Source organism: Fulmarus glacialis, unplaced genomic scaffold (genome assembly GCF_000690835.1).
Source record: "Fulmarus glacialis isolate BGI_N327 unplaced genomic scaffold, ASM69083v1 scaffold623, whole genome shotgun sequence".
Lineage (NCBI taxonomy): Eukaryota > Metazoa > Chordata > Aves > Procellariiformes > Procellariidae > Fulmarus > Fulmarus glacialis.
Genome location: NW_009200789.1, coordinates 28,810 through 52,966, shown reverse-complemented (window position 1 = coordinate 52,966; position 24,157 = coordinate 28,810).

Below are 24,157 nucleotides of genomic sequence, written 5' to 3'. Positions count from 1 at the left end.
TACATTCAATGGAAAATTCTGTTCCTTTTTTAACGTAAATTCATCAGCAAAAAGGTTCTTTTGCAGTTCCTTACCAGCAGTGCTACTGCATTTGGGTATTACATGGATGCATAGGTGCAGCCCTGTTCTAAATATGAAAGGGGGACATAGAGCAATGCACAGCTGTCATACAGTGTAGGAACACGCGCTGTCCCACTTACTAATAACAGCTGTTTAATCATTCCTAAGCTCTGAGTGACTTTACACCTGATACATGCAGATATATACAAGCAAACACTTACCGGCTCAGAATCAGCAAATTACAAATTTGAAAAGGAATGGACAAATAAGCGCGCACAGAAGGTACTGCTAGATATGGGCCCACTGTCTGATGTTACAGGTAGGTAAGGGTCAAATACAAGCAATGAATTACGCTTTATAGGATACCCAGATAACCCATCTTAAGACCCATACCACTGTCAAAAAAATTAAAATGAGTTTGTAGCCGACTTCCAACACACCAGCTCTTAAATTTTGAAAGTTATTTCTCCCCCAGATTTCACAATTGGACACAATTTTAAACCATCCGATAGCCAGGCCCAGCTCCTGACTTTTCCCAAGGGGCAAAGTAAAATCACAGAAACCATCAGACACCCATTTTGTATGTGCCAGTTGTGAAGGCAGCTGATTATGGAGCAAGAATTTACAAACTGCAGTGCACAGAATTTGACTTTTCCTTCTATTTAGAGAAGACACACCAAAGTAAAAATCCGTCTCTAGAAATATGGACTTCACCTCACACTGGACAGACTTTAAGAAACATTTCAAACATGAAAGGTACAAAAGAATGGGAGGAAATATTATACTATGCGGATCTAGACCAAATTCATAGGAAAAACATGAATTAATTTTAACTGAAGCTTTTCTCCCCTGTCCTGCCTTTCCTTAGGAGAAAGGAAGGCTCTCCAGTCATTCCCACTTAATTATTTCAAACACACAGACATGCTGTTTCAGCACATTATGCCTGTTTAAAAGCGATTTTCAAACAAACGCTGTAAAATCTATTGGACATGCATAGAATTCCTTGCTAAGGGTCCAGCCCAGTTTCCATTGGAGTCAGTACTGGGAGTTCAACGGCAGTTGTGTTGGACCTTTAAGGTGAGATTTTCAAAAGCTTCCCAGTGACACACAGTGTGTCTACAGAGTTAGTTAAGCTTGTGTCTGAGCCTGATCCTTAACTCAGCAACCATCTGCACAGTTAACCCTCAATGCACCTATAGTTTGATGCTTGAAGACCTTCAGGAAGTGTAGGGTAAGAGAAGACCCAGCCCTTTTGGGAAGCCGTGAGGGAAGAGGATGTGAACTCCTTCCATAGGTGCTGCAGTAGGAGCTCGGGCTGAAGGAACAGCTTCTCGGGATGCTCCTCCGCTGCTTAGCTGGGGATGTGAACTCCACCGTTTGACTTTGCACTGAGAGGGACTGCAAGTGTTGACATGGCTGGTGACAGCAAAGCAGAAACTTAGAAATTTATGAGCACCTTTGCAATGGAAGCACAGTTAACTAAGGGTACGTGAATATTGCCACTAGAGCCGAAGCTATTTGTATACTTAAAATTAAGGTATGTTCATCTCTTCTGCTGAATCCAATTTCCAGAATCTCCCTAAAAGCCCTACTTTCCACAGAATCGATATCCCAGCCTACCCTCCAGGGAGGTTCCTTGGAGTAGGGAACCACAGCAGTACAAATCCATTTTTATGTATTTTTTAAAACAAGTTAACATAGGTTTAGTTTCCTGGAATTAAACTCACACTGGTAGTTATAAGAAGAAACCAATAGGTATGAACCAGGTAAAAGAGAAAAGAAACTTTTCTCTTCAAGCTGCTAAAAGATTCAAAGTTGTTTTGTAAGGGACTAGCTAAATGTTGATTTTGTTTTTCTAGTAGAAAAAAAAATCACAGCTCATTGAATTTGTATAACAAGGAAACAATAACTATCAATTTGTGATCAGCTTGCACCATCTTAGCCTTTCCCAGAAGAGATTTCTTTCTAGCCGAATATTAGGCATATTGTTAGTTGGTTCCAAGGATAAATTCCTGGAATAACAGCCGTAAGTTGACAGGTTTAAAGCTTTATCTAGAGGGAACATGATAGGGAATGTGCAACAGAACAGATTTTTCACTTGAGACTCATTCCAAGAGCTGCAAAACTACAACAGTTTCTTTCCAAAATGTAGGGCAGACTTCCTCAGGTTATTGCCTTACACACAAGTCCACACAGCCAACGATTAAAAATTCACAAGAACATCTTGTCATATGGCTCAGCATTCACTTGCTTTCCAGTCTCTGAATCTAATCTTACCTTGAGCATTCCTTATCTCAGGAGGAAGCTAGTCTTGCAGTTAAGACAGGACTAGGCTGCAAAGTCACAAGAGTTCAAGTCCCGATCCTGCTTCTGAGTTTTGAAGAACTTGTTTAATCCCTCCAAGATGTAACTTTCCATATGTAGAATGGGGATAATACCACTTGCTTTTGGTTGTCTGGTCAGTCTAAGCCATTCAGGAAATAGTTTCTTACCATATATTTACCTTTTGCTTTGTGGAGCAGGGCATCCAATGCCATCGGACCCCTTAAGCAACGTAGCAATGTTAGTGAAAGCTAGTGAAACAGAATAATGCCAAAGGATATCATGGTGTATGCAGCTTTTAAAGCCAGGTTAGACAAAAAACCCTCCAGAATGTTTAAAACAAAATTGATCCTGTCCTGAAGACCACGGATCAGCTACGTCATTGCTTCTCAATATGGTTCGCCACTTAAGAACTGTTTCTTCTCTCACCCTGGTATGAGGCTCCTGCGTCTGAAGGGATTTCATCTCCAATTTAATGTTTATTGCATGAACACCGGGAAGGCATCACTGAAGAAGGAAGTCAGTTTTGTGACTCCTACCCCAACAAAAGCTGAACTGTATTTCAACCTAAAATTGATCGGCCTGATGGAGAGATTTCAGGATGAAATTCTCTGGCTAATATAGGCCAGACGTCAGGACAGATGATCACAGTAGATCCTGCTAGTCTTACAAAAAATTGGCTAATCCACTGTGGCCAACTGTCAGCTTGGGCTGATGAGCAAGCAGTGATTTCTTACTGTATCGACGTGCAGGCCACACAAGGAGCAGTCACAGGGAAGCCTTTACAAAATTCTGAGGAGCAGATATCATCCCAAATATTGCAGGCCATTTGGTGATTTTTTTTGCATATCGGAGAAAGGGATGTGTTCGGAAGAATCCAGCCTGCAAATTGTTCACCCCGTTCCACTAAGCCTACTAAATCATCTGGAGGTGTCCCAGTTAAGCAGAACTACAATCCCTATTAAGTGGCACTCATTGCCACTAAGCATCCTTGGACTTACATGATTTCCCTTGTAGATGTCTGGATTAAGTGGTTTTGCCAACTAAGCACCTCCTTTTTCTGATTCAGCGGAGCGTACTGGAACGTATGTATTTTACTGCTTTATATATTCCAAATAGCACGAAAACTGGCTGGTTTTGTGGAAATTAAAATACAGTTTATCTGTTGCGCAAATTTTCAATACACGTGAGCTCCCAATGCATGTGGAATACATTTCACCCCATCTATATATATATATATTCCTGCACTATGTATATAGTGGTTTTCAGAGAGCACCAAACAGCCTTCCCATGCACTTACCCTAGTCTGATAACATTCTCATGAAACAGAAGTCATATGCTGAACGTTGGAATAATGTCAGCACACAAAGGAAGGGAAAATAAATACAGAAAGAAAACCAAAATCCAGGCACCTTGGAGCAAAGCTCTGAGAAACCGTCTGTCTCAATGGAAAATCCTACGGCTGGTGCATTTGGCCGCTTTCAGAGCGTAGTTCAGGGAGTAATGCCTCTTTCACTGGGCACTCAAAGCTCTAGAGTCACATCTGTGTGTGCTGGCGTGAGATTGGCACGCTGCTCCCACTGATGAAAGCTGAAGCGATGGTGCCATCAGGGAAAAGCATGGCTTTCAGGATTTTTCCTTTCTTTCCTTTTGCTGCAAGTATTCTAATACAGTGCCAAGGCGGCGAAAGAGGCGAGCGGACACAAGTTTTCTTTGGAGGACGAGGGGAATGGAAGGAGGAGGGGTCGGGGGGGAAAAGGCATCTTGTCTGAAAGCCGAACCTGTCATAGAGTTCTTTCTTTTTTGACGATAACAGAACAGGTCAACAATGATCTGGAAGGCAACAGAAGGTTTGCCTTTAATTTCTGCAGAGGCAGCTTCAGTCCCTGTGCCTCTGTGTGGCAAGCACACCCCCCCCAGCCTTGAGTGTGAATGTGCTTGATTTTCAGAATATAATCTTTACAGATTGCTTCTTTTTCAGGTGAGGCAGATCAAGCACTCATGGGTTTTTAGACTCATGCGTTTGACCCAGTGAAGCACTTCGGCACTGATGAATTAGGGGCTGCAAAGCCTAACAGCCAGGCGCTTGGTCCCAAGAGACCCTACAGCTTTGTGGTGCATGCCTAGGTTCCTCCATCAATGGACGGCGAGAGCTGGAGGTCTCTGAACTTGGCTGATGAATTTTTTGCAGCTCATGCTTAAAACAGTAACTCTGTCACCTTTATTCATCATGGTCCAAACAACTCACACTTCCATTTTTCTCCATCCTTTCCTGAGATTAGTCAAGGAACAATATCCACATAAGCCAGTCTATAGCCCGAGAGACGCAAACTAGGTCCAAGCTGCTACCTCCACCACAAGATAGCAGGGATGGGTCAGGGATGTACACTTCAGTTTCTAGGTGGGCTTGGATTAATAGGAATTGATGCTATGGCCCACAATTTGAGTCCTAAAATAGGGCTTATTCAGGAATAAATGCAAGACCCAGTGCTCTACTCTTCTGATAGAGCAGAGGCTGCAAATTGTTTGAAACCCAGGTTTTAAATATGGTTCCCTAAACATCAAGTGGAAAGCCGGGCCAGGAAAACAATATACACTTTACCTCTTGAAACAGCATCACCAGAAGGAAAATAGCACATGATTCATGAGGCCAGATCTCAGGGAGGTTTTCAGTGCCTTCATAGGGGAAGATTAAAAAAAAAAAAAAAAAAAAATTTGGAGTTGCAGCAGGACTGAGATTTCAGCTAGCCTCATTCTCATGCCGTGTAAAATATCTGAGAATAATTAAATCTGTTCCTTTTCCTTAATTAGCCTTGTGTCTCATTAGAGCAGTTCACTTCCATGTCTATTTACTTGATTATATCTCCTCCACACCTTTGCCTTCCCTCATTCACCTAATCTTAACATCTCTCTTTTCCTTCCCTTAAAGCTCTTTATTTTAATGCTTTGATGTTATATTGGCTTCCTCCCCACATGCTTTGTTTAAAAGAAAAACGAAGATAGAAAATCTATACACAAAACAGAAGAGTCAACTACATCTCAACAAATCAAGCTTTTAAAAAGTCAGAAAAAGCAGATTTAAAGATGAAAGCTCATTCTTAACCCAGCTTCCTTCTTCAGAGACCTTAATATGATCTCTTTATGTAACTGTTTGCCAATTAATTCAAAATATAATGCAAGCTGCAGTTTTGCATAGAGACGTGTATCCATTAGGTTTGTGGAGAGTATATAGTTTTCAGATTTTGATTGATTTTTAAATCTCATTGAGATGTACAGAACAAGACATCTTTTAAAGACATCAAATGTCCAAACAACCACTGTTTAAATCTACAAATTTACAAGAAACAGATGTTTTTCACATGGGTGGAAAACAGAGTTACCCTAGAAGAACGGTAACAACATTTAAACTTAGAGCAGTGACAAGTCCTGTTCAAGTTATGACCTACATATGGAGAAAACAGCAGTTCATCATTATAGAGTTTGCCTTTCTCAACACATTACCAAAGCTTAAAAACAGGGGCCATGTCCCAGGCTATAAGAGATCAGATTCCTGAATCAGATCAGATTCCTGTAAGACTACAACCTATAAAAGTTGCTCTGGGCACTTGCAGTTATCATTTCCATCCTCTTGAAAATGCCCTTGCATTGCACCTATGGTACGAGGACATGTGGCTTTACAGGTAGACACATACCTAAAACCAGCCCAAATAAAACCAGGAATATGAAAGTTCTTTCCCACCAATTCTGCTTGAGAAATACACATCTTAAACTGAAGAGACAGTAATGGCAGTGACAGAGGTTTCACATGCACCATTGGAAAGGTCCTTCTGATTTCATACCTAAATAGCGACGCTACGCCAAAGTTGTTCAGCCGATCCTTCATACAATACCTTGTTCTGGCATACTCTGAAATACAAGGAAAGATAAGAAGCAGCCATAAACTGTGGAATATGTTATTAAGGTTTACCGGCATGTGTTTCAGGTACCCAGAGTATTCATTAAACAGGATAGGGTTTAATTGAGCTCAACAGATTTAATTTTCAAGGATTCCTGAGGGCAATCAGGAGTCCAAACCCCGATGCCTTTCAGATCTTTCCACTCTTGACTTATTGAAAGTGCTTCGAAGTCCCTGCCCTGCTTTGCCTCCAGCTGCAGCATTGTTACTGAACAACGATACTGCAGCATGTGCTGCAGATGCAGCCTGAGATCCCACCGAAAATGGAGCCGCCGCCTGGAAAAAATGTCAAGACGTCCAAATCTTGGTATAAACCAGAGTATTCCCTGCATTCTTCACATGTAAATGGCCTGAAGCATCAAACATGGTCCCATGGTGTCATATTTAACAAGACCGGGTAGGAAGACGGCCAGAATCTTTCTCAGATACACTGCAGTACACACTGATTAGCTTCCAAGTGAGCCCTCCTCTGCAAGCCTCACGTTTTAAAAATTCCTACCCAGAGATTTTTGTCACATCAATTAAATGCATTAGTGTATAGAATACTAAAGCTAAAATAAACTGCTAGTTGAGCATTATCACCCATAGGATTTGGTTGGAGACCATACCAGCTCTGCGAGCATAAAGACAACCTCAGACCCTACTATGTTCTTCAAATACATAATACAGACCTTATGTTAGAAAGGGTACAGTAATACGTCTGCAGACAGAGCTCTTTGAGTGTGGTAGGACTTAAACTTCTTATGCCACCAGATCTTAGGTGACCCAAGCCAGGTGGAAAATGAAAAATAAGCTGAGAAGCAGACTGATGAAGGAAGCAGATTGACAATGAGAGAGGTGGCACAGCACAAACAAAAAGCAGAAAAAGGAAAGCATGTTGCTATAGGGTGAAGTGGTCAACTTTTGGCCAACCAGTAGAAGAGAAACGGAACAGAAGAGGACGTCTGTTACCAGCAGCATAGAGGCAAGGCACAAAACAGAAGAGCTGGACTGTGGCCTGAACACATGCTCCCCTTGCGCCAGGAGAGGGCCAGGGGTAATCATACATCCTAGTTGTTCTATCCTGCATGCAGGGATCAAGGTCTAAAACATCAAAACTGCAGCTAGGTATGCTCTGACCGAGTCCCCTTGCTCCTTTGGCCACCCTGTTGTTACCCCAGCACCTCAGTGTGGATGGCAAATACCTACTCCACAGGCACTCACCACTTGGACCTTATTTCCTAGTAACAGACCAGACCTCTCGGGACTTTTCTCTCCCAACATGTGACATCTCACCGGCTGAGTTAGAGGACCAGGAAAAGCTGAGTGCTTAGCTGCAACCCAGCAATATGCCTCTCCCAGAGAGAGCACAAGATGCTGCGGGGACACAGGACCCGAGCCACAGTACGGCACCATGACCCTTCTCACAGTCCAAGACCCTTCTCTCGACAGCTACAGCTGGCTTACAAGGTAGGAGAGCAGCACGGGGCAGTAGCACTGCACTGCAAGTGTATGAGACACCGGCTTTCAATTTCAGGGAGCAGGAGCCAGCTCTGAGCTTCACACTCAATGCACGAGACCAGAAAAGTAGTAAGGAGGTGCTTTTAGCATAGGAATGAATGGATGCTAGAATACAACCTTAGACCTGGTTCAGAGAGGGTGCAATGGTGTCCCAAAATCTGATGCCATTAGAGGTTATGGGTTGGAGGGGGGGGATCAACAAAAGCTGTAACAAGATGACAACATAGATGGATTCCTCAAGAGTCCCAGATAATCAGGATCCTGGCCCTGCCCTCTTTGCTCAGACAAAACTACTGAAGAGAGGAATTTCCTCCGCGACAGAGCATGCTGGAAGCATGCCCAGGCCCACCACGGCTCCATCCCAGTAGTTCAGTGCAGAGCCCCCGGTGCTATTCATGATCAAGAGAGTGAATTCTATAGCCCCCTGCTTCCCCTTGCCCCGCTGGCAGCCAAATTCCAACACTGGCGTTATGCAAATCCAGCTCAGCCCCCCTGCCCCCCACTCCTTAGCTCTATGCAATATTTTATTGAGCTATTGTTTCTCTAGGACAGTACAGAAAACATCACGTATTGTCCTCCACTGACAGTCTCAAGCCACAAAAGAAGATATTCTTGCCCTCATGCATGAGTTTTGCAAGCACACAGCACGCGCTTATGCCCCATTCACGGTAGCATGCTCTCACGATGTATGGTACACCAGACTATAATCGAGTGCAGCCTATTTCCCCAGCTGATGTTACCCTAGGCACTGTCCCAACAGTGGGCTCCCCCCTCAGCCAGCTGACAGCCAGCTTCTCCAGCATCCAAGGTGCAAAACCATGCACCCAACATCAGCCACTAATTGGCCCATTGCAGCTTACAGGCAGCCGCATTCCCTGCAGACGGGGTTGTGTAACTGGGGTTTAAACACGTATATCCTATGGCATCAGGCTCTGCCGGGATCCTCCGTCAACTTGAGGAACCGGCGTGTACGTCCAAAGCAATTACAGAAGCATGCCTTGTCGAGGCAGTTCACTGGTATAGCAACATTTTATTTCTCCCACCTGACAAAATAAAAAGCAGGAGAGAATTATTTGTCAGCTCAATCCCTGTGTTAATCTAGTTGCAAGTATAATGTGATTTCCCTCCTGCCCCAGTAGTAGGTATTGCTACACCTTACATATGGATCATTTTAATCTAATATAATCTGGCTGGCTAGAAAGAAGGTTTCCCTCCACCACAGCTGCTTGTGATTAATGCTAAATATACGTGCCAAGCTTCAATCAGCAAGAGTGTGCATCTTAGCCAGTCTGTATTTGGTAAATCAACAGTAAACCCTATAAAATGCAGAAGATGCTGCAAAGCTTTACATGCTTAAGTTATATCCAGCTTTTTTCCAAATGCTTCCTCTATTTGCCATTTCTAATGTATCATGATCTGTTACTTCGTTTCTTTAAGCAAAATTGATGCAGAAGCTGCTGATCACAGCAGATAAGAAGTGTCACCTCAGCTTTACAAATAACAAACCGTGGGCAAATACTCATTAACTGTTTTGTCCTCTTCATTTTACATTCACTTACTGCGAACTTCAGCAAGAGGAGAAGCATTTCTGTTGAAACTAAGAGCAAGCACATATGTTATAATAAAAACCACAAAGCCAATAAATGATAGCTTTTAAAATCATTATTAAATACAAACATGTATTCTTATATCACTATAATTATCAAACTACGATTAATATAATCTTGTACATTGCTTCCCTTCATGGTGAATTAAATTATGTAAAAAGTCTCCCACTAGTATCCTTACTCAGCAAGAAACATTTTAATTGTAAATTTGCCTTTTGGAGTCTTTAAATTACACACACACGCACGTTAAAGAAGGCCAGTACTACGGATACTGTGTATCCACTAATCTGTAAATAGACTCCCAGTCCAGGATTCATCTCTGAAATGTGGCATCAATTGCAGAGGCTCCCATTTAGTTTTAGTTGAATAAAGCCATACTAGATACGCAAATAACATCAAACTTGCCGGATTAGAAAGGGGCACCTCGTACTCTAAATCATGATTGTCAATCATCACCCAGGATTAAGGGATATAGTTTAAAAACCTAAAAGCAAGCACTTCCTTTTAACTTCTGCCTACTGTGCATTTTGGATTATCGCCCAGAAACAGCATTACTTGAAACAAGGCTGCCTCCCTTCTACCATCTCAGGGAAGTGCATCCTTACCATCTGCTAACCTCTGTTTGGGGAAAAAAAAGTCTCAGCAAAGCATACAATTTAGATTTGAGATCTACTGCTGACTGTGATTATATTTATAACTCGCTTTTCACAGAAAAATGGGGGGTTATTTTTGGCTTAATAAGTGCTTTCTGAACACAGTCACCATTCTTATCACAAAGATGTAAGGCAGTTAAAAACCAGACCAGCTACTCTATTCTTATACAAAACTGGCAGCCTTCCTGAAGCACTGCCTTTCACGTGAAGGGTTTTGAGAGAATTACTTGGAATGCATTTCATTGTACTCCTAAAAACAGAGCTGCATCCCATGGATAACTCCACCTGTCCTCCTGCACACAAGATGGTCAACATTCAGCCTTCCTACTCTGTCCCCACCTCTCCCTCCGCCACTTCTCCTACGATCCCCTGGATGAGCTACGAGACACTTCGGCAAAGTTGTCACTTCAAAAGTCTCTCCTTCGCTGTCAGAAAAGGCCATGGGGGAGGGAGATTGGTCAACAAATGTTAGCGTTGAACGTGTATGCCAGTTCAGTGAACTGAGCTCACGGTTGGGTCAGAAACTGGGAATAAGTTATGGAACAGTTAACAGAACTGGTGGCTCTGTTCGGCCGCTAACTTATCACTTAGTACCTGATTTTCCAGGCAAACAGGTATGTGGTTTTCCTTATTTGATGTAAAATTCAGGTCATTCTGGGCTTTTGGTTATTTCTGCTCAACAACTGTCATGCCAACTGATGTACCTACACATGCAATTTATACGGAGAGCGGGACACAGATGAACAGTTGTGGGACTCAAGTGTGGCTAAATCCATGTAGAAGAGAAGGTACACAAGGAACGAGGCCGAGAGAGTAGCTGTCTACACGAACAAGGACCTGTCCGCCCTGTTTGAAGGCATTTCCATCTGTGGTTCTGTGCTTCCATTTCTTTGGCTACTCTCAGAGACAACAATATACATCCCATCATTCACATCCATCTCGTGGACTCAGCTAATGCTTGCAGAGCACGAAGGTATGCCACCTTATAGCACAGAGCCATTCAAGTTATTCAGGCATGTAAAGCCTCTTCAAAACTATGGGATTTAGACAGCTGATACTTTTGTGGATCTGAGTTTCTAAACTGGGTGCTGCAGTGTTGGGTCTACTCAGCTTTCCACTGCAGATACCTCAAATGTGCTAAGCAAAGGTTTCTTCCTGCATCTGCTTATGAGTGTGTCTCCCCCTCTCTCTTCTGTATATATGTATATTTATACACACGTACGTGTATGTTTATAACATTTTTAAACATATGGTATGTAATATAGTCAAGTTATAAGGAAGAAAAAGACAAACTAGAAGAGAATAAAGTATCATTACTGCTATCCTATTCTATAAAAATAGGATTAAATCAACTTCCACCGCTAATCAAAATCTTTTTCAAAAATCAGTATTTTTGGAATATCTTTATAATTAAGATGCTCACCAGAGTCTGGGGACAAGGGTCATATCCTCAGCTGGTGTAAGCTGTCACAGCTGCACTAACTTCGTCTGCACTTCCATAATCTAAATGAGTCAATGGTCTTGCCCCTAAGGTACAGTTTATGGCTGCATACTGATTAAAGAAAATATACACTGGTTCTTTAAGCAAGAAGGGGAAAAAACTCAGCTAAGGCTAATCTTATCAACGTATAACCTTTTAATCAGATTATTGAAACAACATGTTAATTTATGAAAAGTTCAGCATTCTATTAAATTGCAAACAACGTAGTGAATTGCAACCCAACAGGCTGCTTCATTGAATTCATGCAGCCACTCCTGGCAAAGGCATTCCAAATTTGAACTTAATTAATATTCCTACTCCTGGTTTCCATAGTTTCTTTTTAAACATGAGTACCAGCAGAAACTGGCAGTAACTTTACCCATATTCTCAATAATAACCCCCCTCTGGCTGTCAATATGTATGAAAGGAAAAATTTTTTGCATACCCCAAACAGCCTGTCATTTTCCTGTCTTTTGTCAAAAATATGTTGGCAACTTTTTTTTCCCTCTTTTTTGCTTACACAGCTTAAGATGCTTAACTGTTTCTCTGCTTGGGTTACGAGCGAGGCACCTTCCCTCCTTTGTGTATTGGAAAGAGAGATCAGTAGCCACGCTCCTCCAACCTCAGATGACAGCCACATTGCAAAAAAACCCCAAATTTCACAGAGGTATGGGGGAAAAAAAAAAGCTTTCCTTGGAGAATCAGGAACTTAAGCGGCTAAAATGCCTGGGGAAGTGTTTCATATTTTCCTTCCTTGCCTAGGAACTTCAAAAATGGCTAGTGTCCATCTTGGACCAAGAACTTATTATTCTAAATATGCTTTAAAGCTATTTTTCTATTTCTATATAAAAAGGGACTGTCCTTCATACAAGCAATACCCAAGCTAGCCGGAGTACCAGAAACACAGACCAAGAAAGTCTCACTCACTCACCATCTGGACAGAAAGCGGGAGAGAGGCGCAGCACTGGATTGCACTTGGGCAAGAAGCAGGAGGGAAGAGACATTCCCATCAGTGCCCTGCTCCCATAGGAATCTTTCTAGAGAGCACAACTCCTACTCTGCAGCTTAACAACTCTTCCCATTTTGCATGATGTGGCCCCAAAACACATCTTTCACCGTCACGTGAGCCTGTTCACCAAACGAACCCCTCATTCACAGTATCCAACCCATTATCCTCTGACTTTTGGGGAGTATTCTTTGTCTTTTGTGCTGGGACAAAAGAAACATAAATATCATTAGGGAGGGTACCCACAGAGCAGAGGGCCCCCATGAAGAATTTCAGGTAAAAATCTGCATAACAAATCCACCCTGAGCTCTGTGCTGCTACAGGACACTGTAACAAAGATTAAGCCCTCAAGCCTGGGAACCAGTTACTTCAGTTTTATGCCTTTGGACTGCTGCACAGGAATAACCCTGTATCACCGCCCATGGCGAGTTCAATGTCCCTGTTTTATCCAGCCAAGCAAACCCCAATTATTTCAGCCAGTGTCCGACTGAACCTCACTTGCAAGCGGAGTTGACCGGCCAAGCTTTAAACCAGGTGCGATTGAGGCGATGCTAGCTAGCAGGTGGAAAACCGGTGAGAATTGGAGATGGGTTGTTACCCAGGGATTTGTGATTTATTCCAGTTCATAATTCAATAGCCCTACAGACTGTGCTTTTTCTAGAAGACAGCTTAATGGCAACGGTTAAGGCACTTTTCAGCAGTTACCTGCTAAAAGACTAGTTGTTCCCTTAACATACTGATCTTGCGATGCCTTGCATGTCACCTCCACCACAGAATTCACAATTTCCTATGTTAAGGACTACACCTAAAGCTTTCTCCTAAACTGAAATCAGCATGTAAGCTCAGGGTCTCACCATGGAGATATCCAAAGTGATTCTTCTCTCTGAATTGCAACTTTTTTTTCTTTTTAGCCATTGGTTTTTTAGCCATTGGTCCACTTTAACCAAATGTGGCAGAGGCATAGAAGATTAAAAAAAAAAAATTATGCTCCAATAAATACTGTGCAAAACATTCAATGTAAAGTTCAGAAATACAAATTAGTATTTAGCTAATTAGTATTAGCTCCCAGAGCGAGCTCAGCACTACTTTGTTGTTTATCCCATCTGTTGACCAGTCAAAATGTGTGAACTGGTATCCAGTTAGCACATATGTTAATATATGAGATATATGTGAGATGTTAATGTGTATCTCACAAGGATCCACAACACAGATGGCCACTCATCCACCCAGAAGTTGGGGGACGTAGCATAGCAGAGAGATTGAATCCAGAGCGACTGAAGGGAGTCTTAGGAGTCTTCAGGGGGATGAACCTGTTAGACATCATTCGCCAGGAAACCAGACTTAGTTGACTCCACTGGGACGTAGCATAGCAGAGAGATTGAATCCAGAGCGATTGAAGGGAGTCTTAGGAGTCTTCAGGGGGATCATTCACCAGGAAACCAGACTTGGTTAACTCCACTGTTCAAAAAGCAACCCTTACACAAAAAAGCAGTTAACACCCCCCTGACAAAACAGGACCTGGATACACACAATCAGCAAATAAGCCTTCTGCACCTTCCTCCCAGTGCTGTTAAACCGATTGTTCTTTATGGCCTGAATTCAATGCTGACCCTGCTTTAAAAGTAGGGGGAGTGGACTTTCTGAGGTCCCTTTCAATCCGAATTATCCCATGTCTATCATATACCTAGGAATACAAGCAGTAAGACCTATATTTGCCATGCAGCTAAGTACAGCCATAGTTGAACTAGCCAATTGCAAAGGTTAGACTACAGAAAAATCCAAGTCAATAAAGATTAAGTTCACATATGACAAACTGGCATAGCGAGTCTATGGCATACTCTCAACAGGTACAGGAGACAGATAGTGATACCATGAACCACCTAATCAAACATTAAACACAACAAGGCAACCTTGGGCTGGACGGGACCCATATTTCATTCCATCAAGGCTGATGTCAACCACAATTTCCAAGATTTTGCAGAATAAGAAGCCTGCCTTCAGAGTACCACAGTGCAAAAAGGTGATCTTTCATCCTGTCATTCCAAATTCTTCTCTTTTATTGAGTTGAATCAACTAGGCTCTGTTAGCAGTTGCCTCCTGTGTTGCCAAAGCGGGGAAGCTCAAAGCCACCTGTGAATCAGGAGGGGACAAGATGACAAGCAACTGCTTGACTGATAAAGATCCTATTCTTGGAATAGTTCCTGTCTATCCTGCCAAATATGCCTTGGCTGAAGAGCGTGTGGTGGCTTGGGAGGAGGGATGAAGAAAAGGGAGGGAGTGCTGAGGATCAAAACTGCCTCCAGGTAAGGTAGGCCCAAGGCAGAGTCAAAAGAGAATGGCAGGTCAGATGGAAGCACCCTAGGAGAGACTGGGCATCTGAGAGGTTGACCAGCCAAACCCAGGATTTTATTCAGAAGGAGATAATTTCTCCTTGATGTTGGTGGCAGCTTTCAGCTTTAGGGACTCTCAAAGTCCTAACCTGAGGAAATTGGTTTAAAAAGAAAAAAAAAAAATTCATCAGGAAGCCCAAATGGACCTTTGATGGGACAAAAAGATGTTTTGTCGTTCACAGTTCATAACATAGAGAAGGGCAAATATGATGGCTAGAAATACCATTCATTGTTGCACAGGGAAAAAATTTTCTAATTCTTCAGCTCCGCTGGGAAGGACAGCAGACATTATTTCTGTTATGACCTGACAAGCATTAGCTAGGAGATGGATCCTGAAAAACAAGAGGGTGAAAGTAGTGAGGACATATGAGGGCACAGCTCATAAACAGAGCCTTGCAGGAAGCAGACAGACCTGAGGTGCACCACAACAGACTGCTAGAGTAGCTCTGAAATATCAAAAAGCCTGAGAAGCCACTCAGACCGGGACCAGCACCGCAGAACTCCACCTATGAAAGAAAGTTCACTGTGTTCACTGTGTTTACTGTGGAAGAAGAGATCCAGAAAAGAAACTTTCGAGGACAACAGAAGAAAGTCCATTTCTACAAGAAGCCAGTGACGGAACAGATGGATGGCATCTGTAGATTGTCTAACTTGTATCGTACCTCATTGTGCAGTCTTAGACAAATGCACAATCATCAGTCGACCAAACGGTCAGATAGCAGCTGTCATTCATGCAGGCAGAGCTGGGATCCAAGGGGGAGCAAAATGAGAGGGTCTGTTCTTCTCTGCCAAGGACCAGCAGGTGTGGAAGGAAAGAGATGCCAAGCAGAAGGGAACCAAACTAGAAGAAAACTCATTTTGTTTGAAGTTAGCCAGTGTCAGATTAAAGAAATCAAAGACTTGTCTAGAGTAAAGCAAAGAGAAATAAAGGAAGCATTTTTCAGATTTCAGTCCAAGCCTTTTGTCCAGTTTAACCTCTTTTCTCTTGTTCCTCCATTTGCTTGTTTTCTTCATCAGTCACAACAGAACGGCTCCTCCAGAAGAGGCTCATCCCTTGGCTGTGAGATCACCAAAGAGACCAAGATCAAAGCAATCTAGGAAGCACAGTTTTCATGCCTCCATCACCATGTACACTAACGTGCTTCTTCACACAGCACTGTCACTGGAGATAAATCCATAAGCAATGCTGTGCCATAGCAGCCAGAGTTACTGTGCAGCCTTCGTAAAGACAACTACTAAATAATGAAAAGCAGTATTTGCCTGCTATCGAATTCTCTGTTCTCTAGTCTACCACCAGACTTCCAAATGAAACAAAGTCAACTCTAGATTCTTCTATTTGCCAGGGAAAATGAAATCCAACGAGCCAAGCAAGCTGAAAGAGCTGAATTTATTATAGACAGTCTTCAGAGGTCAAAATAACAAGTACCAGTGGGCTTCCTTGGCCTCTACAAGTAGGTGAGGCCATCTTACTTTTTAGGCATCTCATTTTAGCTGGTCTAAACAAGTGGCTTGCATGCTTTCATAACTGATGAAGCAACTGAGACTCTTCTAGGAAGCAAATCATCTGTCCTATTTTAGTTCTATGCCAGGATGAATCAGACTTTGGAATAGCTCCCTTCTCTCTTGGTCCATGATATAGGGAGCCTACACAACTAGCACAGTAGACATTTAAATTCACAGAATGGGAATTTGGTGGTATCAGTCCCCCGTGATGTTACCATGCCTTGAGAACTGCTCCACTTTTGCCTCTTTTGGCTCCAGTTATGTCTTGCGTGGCAGTGCAGAGTAGCTGTGTTGTCTTCTACAATCTTGTTTCATCGCAGAAATGGCTCCGTTCCATTTTCCCCTTGGAATCCACATAGTTTGACATCCAAAAATAACATCCCACTAAATTAAAACAAAAAATTAAATAATGTTGTGTCACTCTCCCCTAGCTTCCTCAGCACATCTAGTTCTTTCTATGACTACTTCATACAGAACAAGTTCTGCTCAAGAATGAGAGCCATTTCTCGTCTTTTATGGCATAAAGCAATTTGCTGGCACTTAAAGGAAAGTACACTTCAATTCGAAGTTCAAGACAAGCATAAGAGTGTATCTGACAGCACACTATATAGCTCATGCAGTTTTTTTTAAACCAAGTTGGCAGACTCTTACAAGTTTCTAAGAGTAAAGGGCAGACACTTCCTGAGCCTGATTAGGACCTTATTCAGTCCTGGAAATAAAGAACCAAGATGAACTCTCTTCTTTAGCTGATATTGCTGTTGATTTCTGCCCTCGCAACATGACTGAACAGTTGAGCACTAAGCACTCCCGTTGAATCATTATTTTCTGCCTTCTCTTTTTAAGCTAGGCCCCTAACGTTTCTAAATGTACCATTTTTACATGAAACAAAACAGAAAACTGCCCGCCTTCCTGTTCGTTACCTCATACGGTGGGCCTGAATTGAAAACACCAACATGGAGAGAATTACGAGTTGCACAAAGAATAGCTTGGGTTTTCTCAACGTGCACGGTGTCTTAAATGGGAAACAAACTACGTTTTGGATCATATCGCTGGCGCGCCAGGCGTTCTCCTTCTGGTGGTCTGATCTGGGGGTACGTTCTGGAATAATTTCCTAGAGGGAAACTGAATGCTCTTTCACATCCTTCCCCTCCTCCCTACACACAACCGGCAGTGTTATTCTTACAGGATCGTTATTTATTAAGACCAAATAAAGTAATTTCCTTTAAAGCAAAGTGCCTTCGTAGTGTACAGACTTCAAAGGGATCTTTGCCCATCTTTGTAGGGACTACCACCACCTTGGACATATGTCTTTTTATCCCCCAAAAGCCACTTTAACCTACTTTTCAATTTTCAGAAAAGAGGCATTCTTTGTTGCTAACAAAAGCACCACCTTAGCACCTCACTCGCCAACAAATTAAGTGCTATCAGCTAAACACGCTCCACTGTCTGCTCTGAGTTATGCACCAGTCATGGTAGGTTTTAATTTGATTAGTGATTGGGCTAAAAGCAGCTAAATAAAAATTATAATGCCCAAGAGCCACTTAGACTTGTTCAGACACTTTAAATACCAAATCCCTTCAGCAATATAACATTATCTTTATAGACAAAACTGAGTTTAAAAGTACAAATCTAATTGATCTCAAGTGCATTGGAATTACTATATTTAGGCATTGGATTATGTACTACAGAAAGCCTCATGCTATGTAAGCAACAAAACTAATTGTGGAAAGACAAAGGTATGTGTCTAACGTGCTTATGGACTTTTAAAAATTCATATTTTCATTGAAGCTGGCAAAGTTACAGCCGCTCACACCAGCAGTGAATTTGGCACAGCGCCCTATATGTTGAGCGAACATAAGCCAGCTATTTCTGGTCTCCTTCAGAAGACCTGGACTTCAAGCCCTGCCTCAAAATTACTATTTAAGGCTCTCACTGTTGCAGGAAGAATAAAGTAAATTAAAAAACAGCAAGTTGATTCTCAACAGCTAAGCAAGACTTTCTTTTCTTTAGTCTCACCTGGGGGCTCAGTTCATGCAGGCATTTATGGCAGATGCTCAGACACCACAGAAGGATGTCATTACACATTTAAAGAAGCTTTTCAAATGTAATACACTATTTCAGAATAAACAAGTTACGTAGACAAGAGGAAGGGGCAATCCATCCCCCACAGCCACTCCCGAGATGAATATATATCAGCGTGTACTAAAAAAGACACAAAAATGGAGACTCACTAGTCCGGTTGAACTTGTGTCTGGCTGGACGGGGAATTAATTTCAAAGTCTTCAGATGGATGCATGGATTCTGCCTGCTTTGAACTCTGCTGTTGCATGCAACTCAGTTGCCTGCCTGCAGACAGACATCCCTGGGAGGGAAAAGCAACAAAATCAATTTTTTCCTGAATACAACCCCATATCTGCAACTCAGAACAAAACAACTGTCAAGAAACACTTACAGACAACATCATTCAAGATATCCCTCTAAAACTCAGTGGCTCACCCCGTGTTGCGCTTCCCGTTTAATATGGGATTTTCCAGTGACAACAAGGACCAGAGAGGAGTCTCTCCTCTTGCTCCTCCTTTATAAAAGGAGATACAGTCACTAGTTAAAAAGACTAACTTTACCCTCAGAGGCTTCCAGAAAAATGCATGAAAAGGGAAAAACAACAACCAACATTGCAGAAAACAAAATAGGTCTTAAAAATTAAAAAAAGTAACAGTGATCTTCAGTTAATTCAGAAAAATCTCCAAAGGAAATCCACCTATTAAGCACCTAAACCAAGGCTGTATCCCAGTGTTAATACAAGGGGCTGGGCTGGGTCTTGGAGGTCTCATTTCAAGATGTTTCGTAGCAGGCTAGGGAGAGCAGGAGTGAAAGCAATTTGGATCAGAAATTCCACAGAAGAGCAAAAATCTTCCTAGGTTGAAGGGTACTGTTTGGTTTTTGTGTTTTTTTTTTTTTTAAATGAGAAATTAAAACCACACACATTGGGAAACAAAGTTAAGTTAAATCTAGCGCAGCTTTGCACATTTTAACAATTCATTCTGCTGTCTGTAGAACACAGCAATATAAATATTGCTATCTCTGTTAAAATGAATTATTGACAATTTTAATACATGTTGCACAGTACATATTAATATAGAAAAATACATGTTATCAGCAGTGCAATGTTGACCATGTACTAATCCATTCCACCTGCTCAAATATTAGTGCAAATAATTATATATTTGTAATGCATCATTGCTGTCTAGTTTGAATCTCTGCCTCCAGAATAAATGTCTCTTCTCTGAAGTTGTTTGCTATTATGAGTAAAATGTTATATATTCATACTCAAATTGACTTTAGGTGGATAAGTAAAATGAGCAACCTTCAAAAATCCACTTGTCTAAGACTTAGCAAGTCATTTTAATGAATTGTTTACAGTAAAATGAATGTTATAAAAATGTTTCAAACACAAGCTCATATTAGCTGGCTTCTCTACAACACTCAAATACCACGCATCGAAACAGTGTAGAGTTCAAAATGACCATCTTCAACTGGCAGCATCAACTGAGGTGAACCTTAACCATGTCTTGCATTTATCCCGACACCGTGCAGTTTATCTACCTATGAATTGATTCTGGAGAGATCTCACCTTTATTTTCAAGCAACGAGGTGGCCTTGATGAAGCTGGACACCTGGTAGAACAGCAGCTCCTGTCCCCCACAGACTGATGATCAGAATGGGAAAAGTAGACATACAACCAAGACGCTGCAAGGGCTCATTTGTGCCAGGGTATGCCCTTGGCTAGAAGCGAAGTTGGGACAGGGCTGAGAAGGACAAGAGCAGCCCTGAGAACAGATGAGGTGGGCTTAAGGTGAATAAATTGCAAGGAAAGACTGTGGTGCAAACAGCCAGTTGACGAAGGGGTGGGGAGCAGAAATAGCCCCAACAACTTACAGAGCCCCATTGTGCACACAGAAGGGGAGGAATGAAAAGGACTGACATCTCTTAGTCCGTTCTCTCCTCTATCCTTGCTAAATCCAGGTTTGAGAACAACAAAACACACCATGAGGCCGTTTTCAGCAGCCACTGCTGCTGTGATGCCTGCCTCCCAAAACAGCATTTGTTCCTTCACGCTCTGTCTCCAGCAGCCTTATGGACAATTTCAGTTTTCAGTGAAAGAAGACCGAGAAGCTTTAACACTTCAAGAAGAAAAATTTGGAAGGATCAACTTTCAAATAATATTGTTCACAACTGAACAAGCCAGCACTTATAGCTAAGTGTCTCATGAGACAGTCACACAGGCTATACTCCAAAATTATATTACTGGGGTGGAACAATTCTGAACCTCCAAGGATGACAAACTGTAGCTCGGAGCTACTGGACCCTTTTGGGCAGCCTATGCAGGACAAGCAAAGATCTCTTCTGTAGCACAAAGGTGACACAAAAGCCTCACACGACTCTATGCTGAGGCTACACAACCAGGGGAGGGCAAGGGCAGGCAGAGAACATGCGTGCTGACCCCTCACAGCAGGGACGAGCTGCTCGGCTGGGACCAGGACAGGCTTTAGCATGGCAAGGGTGGGAACTGCCACAGCCCGCGGCTCGACCAGCGTTGCAGCCCCTGCTCCAAGGTCTCCTCACTTCAGAAGGGAAGTAGCAGTGCAGATGAGCAGGATTTGGCACTGCTATAAAGAAGTCTCAAATTTATTTTCATCCCAAATCAGGATGAAGAACTTAAATTACAAATAAAATTTCAAAATATCTTGACCCTCAAGTATCAAAACAATTCATTTTGGTTTATTAAGCTGTTCTCAAAGATACTCTTCAGAGGTGGCTCACCTTTACATTTCCTGTTACTTTCCTGCCGCATTACCTAACGGATGCTGAAGCTGAGATACCTGACACTTTTCCCCCCATGGCTGGTCCCTTACATGAAGTTTCAATATAATGCACCATACAGCCAGGTCAGGAGAGAGCATGTAGTAAGAGATCTGCAGGGATGAGATAATATGGGGAAGGTAGCTGAATAAAGGGGAAGGGAGCTAAACTCCTTCTCCTACTAGGCTACCATTTGGATGAAGAACCACTAGATAATATGTAAAGGTCTCCCAGAAGCCACACTGCAAAGTTAAAGGTTTCTCTCTCTCCGGTAGTATGGTAGCAGAGGAGAAAGGATAGTGCGATCTTGAGATCTGGAAAGGAAAACAGGGAATAGGGATGTAAAGCTATCAGAATAAAAGTAGAAACCAAGGCTTCCACATGCACTGAAGGGCTGTATTGACACAGAGTAAGCAGTGCCCCATACAAGAGAAAAGATGACAGGCAAACACAGCTGCTTCCCCACTCTAAGATAAGCAGAAGACATGGTATAGAAATTTCCTACCACCAAAAGAAATTAGGATGGAGGAAAAAAAAGACAAGCAAACCAGTGAACGTGACTGGGCAGAAGATCTGGCTCCCTCCCCTCCTTAAAACAGGTGTAGAAACACTGGGAAAGAAAAAACAAACAGAATACTCCAATGTAGATAGCAAAACACAAATCTATCTCCACTTACAACTAGCACAGAGGTGGTGGTGGCGGATAATGCCTTGAAACCATTATCCAGCAGAAAATGAGGACAGGAAAGGTGCTTCTACCTTTCAGTTGTCCTCTAGAAGAGTTGCTTTTGGTGCTGGCTTATCCTCCCTACTGCTCCTGGGACAAGAAGTGCGAAGGAGAAGCGCTGCTACCTGCATCTAACATTAGGCAAGCAATTATTTAGATATCTGCTTCCTTTGTATAGGAAAAACCATCACCTCAGCCTGGTTTCCCTATCCATGACTGGTTCAACTCAAGTGCTGATCCAAATTAAGAGTTATTGCCATGAAAACTTAATCCAAAGAGCACCCCTCTCTGTTTTGGAATATGCCATGACATCAAAAACAGAGTACACTAGATTTACTGACATGCACATACCGGCTGAGAAACCTGGAAGTACGAGCTTCTGAAGAACAAGCCAACTGGACCTGTGAAGGAACCAGACAGGCCTCTCCCTCTTCAGGGCACTTTGTAAGATGCAGCATTTTTGCCACGTTTGCAACATTGCCTACAGAAATGGAGCAATCAATTCAGACAACACTCAATCACAACACCCCAGCACCAGCTAGATGGCAGAGAATTGCTCCTTAGGCAACGGAAATTGTGAGTTATCTATGGCAGTTAAACACTGAAGCATCCAGTGATTTAAAGCTAAGAGGAAAAAAAGAAAACAAAACCCAAGTTCTCTTATCGATGGCGAGATAGACTGATCTGCCACCTCTCAATACCGCGCCATTCTCAAGTCAAGTGTCACTTACCATTCTCCAGATCACTGTGGTCTTCAAAATAAAAAACAAAAGCTCAGCTCTGGCAAATTCTCCTTCCCTCCAATCAGGCTGCATACTGCTGATGCGTTTCTACTCCTCACAGAGGAAATAAGCAGAGCTCACATTCACAGCATCACTGCCTATCCTTCACGGCAGATTTACACTCGGGTATGGATGGCCTCCTCCTGTTGTTGAATCCAACAGTTTCAAGATGAACGAACAGCTCCACGCCAAAGTATTTTAGCCAGTCCCCCTCGTCTAGAGGCTCACTTCATTTCAGGGTGGGACATAGCTGTGAAGAGATTTTAATTAGAATCCTGCTTATTCTCCTAGGTTGAAGTGTACGACAGCTTTCTATTACTCACATTTTAACCTCCTCCTTCCACGCGCTGTGATATTTCATTTAAAACTGTTTGTTCTCCATATCCTTTTAGTTCATGTCTTCTTCACTTCTTACTCTCTTATTTCTAAATATCTAGATTCTTCCAAGCACTTCCATTTCCCAGTTTTTTATATTTTTGTGTTAAGAAATATTCTTACAGAACACCAACTCCTTCCTGCCCTCTGTGCATACGCAAACAGAATACAATACCAAATCATGTTAATAAATTATAGGACTTATAAAAACACAGCTGATTTGCCAGCCTACAACAGTTTACTGCAAAGCCATTTTCACCAATTGTAGACAGCATAATTACACACACATATACACACCTCCTCTCAGGCATTCATTTGGCTGCCAGCCTGTTAAATGCCTATGTTCTAGGAGTGAACATTAGAAAGGCAATACTTTTAACTCATTACATGAACATTAAAAGGCATATTTGTACTTTGGATAGTATTTTATTGTATTCAGAAGCCACTGGAAATGTTTTCCGAAATTACATGCTATAAGAGCTCTAAACTTAAAAATGTGTGAAAATTATAGTTCCCTGCCCTATCCTAATCCAACCTGTATTGTAAAGTAAACTTACTGACAACGTAGTCTTCTCTAGAAATAGAAACTCTTTCAGTGTGTGCATGGGGAGGTTTTTTAAAGGAAGGGGAAGGGAAAGCTCACACCAGTGATAAATTTGGTCAGTAAAATTACTTTTATTCTTTTTTTTTTTAATAGAAGGGCTTATACAATTGAGTATAAAGATATTTGAAGAACATGGAAATGAAATGAAAAAAGTGTCTGGAGGAAATTCTTTTTATTGAGGAAGAGTTTACATATCTAAGTTTAAGTATTCACCTACTTTTTGCTGCCTCCTGTTAACAGGCATAATGAAAATATTGCACTGGGCATATGCATGGAAAACACAGCTAATGAAGCAAGAAATATGGTAAATACATTTCATACAACCTTAAAATA